The sequence below is a fragment of the Elephantulus edwardii genome, unplaced genomic scaffold (assembly GCF_000299155.1).
Source record: "Elephantulus edwardii isolate Elephantulus edwardi_28Jun2011 unplaced genomic scaffold, EleEdw1.0 scaffold00036, whole genome shotgun sequence".
NCBI lineage: Eukaryota > Metazoa > Chordata > Mammalia > Macroscelidea > Macroscelididae > Elephantulus > Elephantulus edwardii.
The window spans coordinates 707,611-714,431 of NW_006399786.1; the positions used below are offsets into that span (position 1 = coordinate 707,611).

At 39.3% G+C, this 6,821-nt stretch overlaps 1 protein-coding gene across 1 annotated transcript in view; it reads right to left on the reverse strand.

Annotated features, from left to right (window-relative positions):
• The window catches only part of SLC9A2 (solute carrier family 9, subfamily A (NHE2, cation proton antiporter 2), member 2), a 180,631-nt gene that overhangs the window by 172,485 nt on the left and 1,325 nt on the right, over positions 1-6,821 (reverse strand). The gene's annotated exons all lie outside the window — the stretch shown is intronic.

Genomic DNA, 6,821 nt, shown 5'->3' on the forward strand with positions numbered 1-6,821 from the left:
CAATGGCATACTTTGACAGGTTTGGAGTAGCAGTGACATTCATTTCCTAAACAACATGCCTCCGGAAACTATGAACTTTGATAAATGTCGATAGTTGTAGAGGGGCTTCAGGCCTTTTGTTCATAAGGTCACAATGAGTTGTGCTAGACTCAAAGGCAATCAACAACAATATATATAATCCTACACAGAAAAAAAAACAACATTTCATACAAGAGATTCCTTGCATACTTTCTGGCCTTCAAGATATAGGAAAGATTTCTATAAAATAAGAAGCGTCCTATTAAAGATTAACATTGTTTTCACTGTTAAAAGTTGATACAAAGAATATCATATTCAACTGGTGAAAAATTATCTGTTATACATCAAAAAAAGTATTTTTTTAATTATGTTGTAGGGCAAAAAGAAATTGTAGAGATCAACAATGATACAATTGGAGAAGGCTATTCCACCTGAATTTAAAAATCATCTGAAGAATATGTTTAAGGCATTGAACATTAATGATTAAAGACCAGATGAGTTGTGGGATAACATCAAGAATATCATCGATGAAGAAAGCACAAGGTCATTACAAGGACAGAGGAGAAAGAAAAGAGCAAAAGGATGTCAATAAAACTATACAGATTGCACTAGAGCATCAAGAAGCCAAAACAAAGGGGAGAAATGCCAAAGTAAAAAAAGATGAACAGAAAACTTCAAAAAGCAGCTCAAGAAGACAAATCAAAGTACTGAAATAAAATATGTAAAAATCTGGATTTAGAAAATAAAAACCGAAAAGCTCACGTGGCATTTCTCAAGTTCAAAAAATGGAAAAACAAATTTTAGCCCCAAATTCCAATATTGAAGGATGCCATGAATAAAATCATTTAGATCTAGGGAGCAACAAAAGTGATAGAATACACAGAGTCACAGTATCAAAAATAATTGGCTATCACGGAACCATTTCAGGTAGTAAAATATGGTCAAGAACCAATGTCAATAAAGGAGGAAGCTCAAGCTGCACTGAAGGCATTAGTAAAAATAAAAAAATTAAAAAAAAAAAATAAGGTCCTAGCAATTGATGGAATAACAACAAAAATGTTTCAACAAACAGATGCAGCCCTGGATGTGCTCACTAGCCTGTGCCAAGAAATTTAGAAGACAGCTACTTAGAAAACTGACTGAAAGAAATCCAGAGTTGCTCTAATTCCCAAAAAAGGTGATTCTACAGAATCTGGAAATTATCAAATGACATTAATATTGCATGTAAGTAAAATCTCGCCTAAGACTATTTTAAAAAAGAAAAGAACAGTACATTGAACTTCCAGAAATTCATGCTGGATTTAGAAGAGGTCATTGCACTAGATATATCATTACTGATGTCAAACGGCTTTTAAATAAAGGTAGAAAATACCATAAGAATGTCTACAAATGTTCTATTGATTATGCAGAGACATTTCACTGTGTGAAACATAACACATTTTGGTGAAACTTGAAAAGAATGAGAACCCTGAAACACTTAATGATGCTTGTGCAAAATCTATACCTAGACCAAGAGGAAAGGAGCCTGTGAACACTGCATGGTTTAAAATCAAGAAAGGAGTGTGTCAGGATTATATCCTTTCTCCATATCTGTTCAATCTGAATGCTGAGCAAATAATTTTGAGAAGCTGGACTTTATGAAGAAGAATGTGGCATCAGGATCAGAGGAACACTCAACTCTCTGCATTACACAGATGGCATATCCTTGCTTACTAAAAGTGAGGAAGACTTAAAGCACTTGCTACAGAAGATCCAAGATTAGACTTTCTAATATGGATTATTACATCTCAAAATCAAGGAAACAAAAATCTTCATCACTGACCTAATAGGCAACATCATGCTGTTGTTTCCATGAGTCATCAAGTCTAATGCGACTCATAGTGACCAGGTGTATATGTATAGCAGCTCTGAAGCCTACCCTGTCCTGACCCAGTCTCACTGATTCTGACACACCTAACTCCACTGCCTCAGTTCCTGTATCAGTCTGTCTCATCTGGGGGCTTCATGATAATAGAGAAAAGATTGAAACTGTCAGTGATTTCATCGTGCTTGAATCCCCGATTAACACTCATGATAGCAGCAAGAAATCAGAAGACATGTTGCATTGGGAATATCTGCCATTGAGAACCTCTTCAAAGATGTAAGGAGCAATGGTATCAGTTTAAATAAAGCTTCAGGTGCACATGAATCAAGCCACAGTCTCTTCAATTACATGCTATGCATCTGAAAGTTCAAAAAGGAATAAGGATGACTAAGAAGAATAGATGCCTTTAAGCTTTGATATTGAAGAAGAGTACTGACTATCCCAGACTGTCAAAATAATAAACAAGTATATCTTAGAGGAAGTGAAACCTGAGTAATCCTTAGAGGCAAGAAAGATGCAGTTCCACCTCACACACTCTCAACATGTTGTGAGGAGGGGCCTGTCCTTGGAAAAGGACTGACAAGGACCAGAAAAAGAGAGGAATGTCCTCAACAAGATGGACTGACAGTGACTACAACAATGGGCTCAAGTAGATCAGAGATGATGAAGATGGCGAAGCATGAGGCAAGGTTCAGCTTTATCATTCAGAGTTGCTATGAGCCGTTTTCAACTCAATGGCACCTAACAACACGACCACCTCCAAAGAAGGCACTTCAGCTGACCATTAAAACAAGAAAAAGAAAGTAATCTTTCAGAAAGAAAACAGGAACAGATCACCCAAATACAAGGAGGAGACTTTTTGACAAAAAGCAATGAGCGCTCTTCTTTTTATCTTTATTGCAAATTAACACACAACAGAGTCAAGAGCACATGGTATCAGAAGCACCTGGTTTTAAAAATACAAATATGAGATGTGGTTCAAAAAGTCATATGTGAAATCGAGTTTTACCAATTACTTAAGTCTATTTTACCAACCAGCTGATAAATATAATTCTGGAAAGCCAAACAGGACAAGGAGAAATGGATCAAGGGCAAGGAGAAATTGCAGAGATCAAAGTATCTATAATTCAGACAGATAAGAGTCTTAAGTTTCAAATTTCAAATTCAGGACAGCCTAGAGCCCAAAGGAGAAAGCTTCATGGAGTACGCTTCTTGCTGCCTTTCCAGTAAAATAAGAGTACAGGTTCTTTACTTTCAAAGCAGAAGGCTGGAGGGAGGTTGAAAATTCTGCATTGTCACCCCAAGGTTAGGGGTAAAAGAAGTGAAAGAGGCAAGGAGAATGCTGCCACCTACAATACAGAGGCAGATAAGCTCAGTCCTGGAGCCTACAAGAAAGAAAAAAAAGGAAGAGAGTGTGCTGGTGATCCACGTGGGTCAAAGAATGGAGCCACCTCTTTAATCAGCAGGGAATGGAGTGACATGTCCACTAACAACGTCCTTGAGACAGACTGTACACTCAAGGTCACACAAGTCTTTTGATGCCCAGTTTAACACAAATCCCACTGACCGACTTCATGCACGAGGAAATCAGAAGAGACCATCTTAAAAAATAAAAGGATATTTATTTTCTTCATCTTCTTTATGGGGGTGCCTATCACTGAGGGCTGAGGAACTGCATCTCTTTTAGAAGGATTACACGAGCGAGCCCTCGTGGCCACTAACTGAAAAGGAAGGAAACGGCTGGCAGTCTCGTGGACCTTTTCACAGGCTCAGAGACCTAATGGCTAGGCATCAGGTGGAAAGCAGTGGGTTTCAGTTCTTTTTTTTAATTTTTGTGTTACTTTTTTGTTTTGATACATATTGTTTCATATGTCATTCCCATACATTTTGTCCTATTAAATTAATCACCACTGGCCTATGCCCTCTATTGGCCCGCCCTTTTGGATCCTCATTGGATCTTTTCTCATTGCGTCAACCACGGGTACTTTTGCTTTTGGTACAGGATTTATCAACCAAAGCAGGCGTTTATAATTTTGAAAAAAATTAACATTTCATATGCCCACATCACCATCATTATTATCCTATAAAAGCCTATAAAAATCATTTTTCCTTAAATAATTATGTCCTTGCTCACTTCTATTTTAAAGATTATATTCTTTTGCCTCCTAGAATTCATCATTATATTCCTCTGTCCTCTGAATTACTCATCAGACTGTATTTAAACCTTTCTCTAAATGTTATTGTTGTTGTTATTATGTGCCCTGAACTCAGAGCTGACTCAGAGCTGACCCTCTAGGACTGCCCATCTTTCTCCCACAGAGCAGCTGATGGATTCAAACCACCTGCCTTTGAGTTGGCAGTACAACTCCTTACCTTTAAGCAACTAGAACTCACAATGTACCAATCTGTTATGCTTGTTTAGATATATCACTGCCAATGATTTCTCAATGTTCTTTGGGGCAAGTAACCTCAGGTATAATAGGTACATGCCATAAAAGAGTCCCACATGGAAATGGACATTGTGGATGAGTTAATCCTATTATATCAGAGTCTCATGTTCCCTTGAACAGTTCAATTTATTCCTCTCCCCACATATGAGCAAATTAAGTTATCCCACAATTACTATCTCTCTAGTGCCAAAGTTAAAACAGCAATTGAATGGCTTGATGAGTGTTCAATGGGCTGTAAAACAGTTCACTGTACCAGAAGAGTCTTCCCCAAAGCCAAGCAGAAAGTTCACAGGAGGGAGGGAAAGAGGAAAGCAAAAGGGGGAGGAGAGGGGCATTTCCAGGACCAGAAGAAACAGAGTTGCAGGAGCAAGATAGTGCTGAGCTACAGATAGGAAAAACCTACAGTGTGATCCCCAAGCAGAGGCTTTCTGATTCTAAAACTATACTTTCTACTCTGAGAGCTGTACCCTGACTCTACCCATGGCAGATCCCACCTGGCTGCTCAGACCCCTTTCTATCAGGAGACATGAGTGCCTGCCCCATCTCTGTGCCACAGCTTGCTTATAGCTCCAGATGACAGGAGTTAAGGAGGAACTGTAAACAGAAGCAAAAGAAGTTCAGAGTGTGAAGGGGGCAGATGCATGGCATGGGCAGCAAGTGCAATAAGTAACGATTTCCACAATCTAATAGAGGCCAGAAACTGTGGCAAGTAGAGCATTAAGAGAAGTAGGGAAGATAGAGACATAGAGACATCTGGATTAAGAAGGCATTGTGTTTATATTAACAGGGAGGAACAATTCTATGAAAAGACTGTAATTACTGTCAATGAATTGAACATGTCGAGTATGTTTGTATAGACTCAACAACAACATAAATGTTGAAAAGAAAAAAAAACAGACTTTTGAACTCTCACATAAATTAGATGCATTTTAAAAGAACATCACACAATTAAAGTAATAGGCTCAAAGAATACGAACAGACCAAAATAGAAAGAGTAAATGCAAAAAAGGCATCCCATAGAATAAGAAGGAGCTCTTGAATGGGGCTGAGCCTAAGACACAAAGAAGGAAACATGGGAGGCCGCCCAGGACAGTGGAAAAGGAACTGAAGTGCCAGGGTCAGCATGATCACTCCTGCTACTATCACTTCCACCCCCACTGCTAACAACAACGCCAATAATTATTCAGTGCTTACACTGCGTCAGCATTGTTCTAAGAACGCTAAATACATTTGTTCTCATTTCATCCTCCCCAGGCCACCAGAGCTCCCTAATGAACCTCCAGGACAGGAACAGAGATGAGATATCTGATAGACTGGGCTGGAATTCTGCCTCATCACCCACAAGCAAGTCACTCTCCCTATTTCCCCATTTCCTCTTATATCAGATGGGATAATCACACCTGCTCTGGTTGGTTGCTTTGAAAATGAGAGATAATAACCTTAAATGGTTACTAGTGACTGCTATTAATGCAATTAATCAGATTAAGATAATCAAGAGGGAAGAGCAGAGGAAAGAGTGGTGATGACACAGAAATGGCAACAAAGCAGCAGTAATGGGAACAAGGTACAAATGCTTCCCTCCTTATCTATGTTTTAGGCTCATAGGAAATATGAGTGCGAGGGACACTGGATGTGGCCCCTTCCAGTGAACACGTGGGCAACTCATGAGGACCCTCCAAGCTTCAGTTTCCAAATCTAGGAATCAGAAGAAATAATCCCCTTTCCTATTGTGTACAGCTGTTTTAAGAACAGTAAGAGATGGCATCTGAGTTTATTATTATATGCAAAGAATAACTTAAATGTGCAAACCTGCTTCATAGAGGGTGAGACTTATTTCCCTTTGTTCCATTTGTCAGGTGGCATTAAAGTACTCAAGTAGTAGAGCCTTATTAAAATCAGGCATTTATAGACTACAAGGTAATGAGGTATTGTGTACTGTTTTTCATCACCGCTATTAGGATCTAACTCATCTGGCATGAATGGCTCATATCCCTAAACCCCTCCTCCCATAATTCCCACCTATTCTGCAAGCATACTTACATGCCTATCTTTGTGCTTTGTGCTTCCCTCCCCATTTATACCTTGGTCTATTCTTGTCGGGAATGCTGTTTCCCTCTCATCACCAAGTGATCATATGTACCCTGGTCAGCCTTGAAAATTCAGTTTTAAATGTCTCCTGTTTAGGAAGAAGCGCCCCCTGCCTCCCTGAGCTTTTAGTTCTCCTTAGTCTTTCTTGTATTATAGGACTGGGGCCGTCTTGCCTACTCATAAATAGGCTTCCCGAGGCTAGGCAACGTCTTTTCATCACTTATTAAAGCTTGCCTTGTCCTACACAGGGCCTTTCACAGAGTAAATGTAAACTGGATATATGGCACATTAATTCATCTGACTTAACAACTCCGAATTGTTTGGGGAGGTGCGGGGCGGGGGGATTGTGTACCAATGAGGGAGTTTTTCTTTTGCTTTTCAAGGAGAGGAGCAAATGGGGG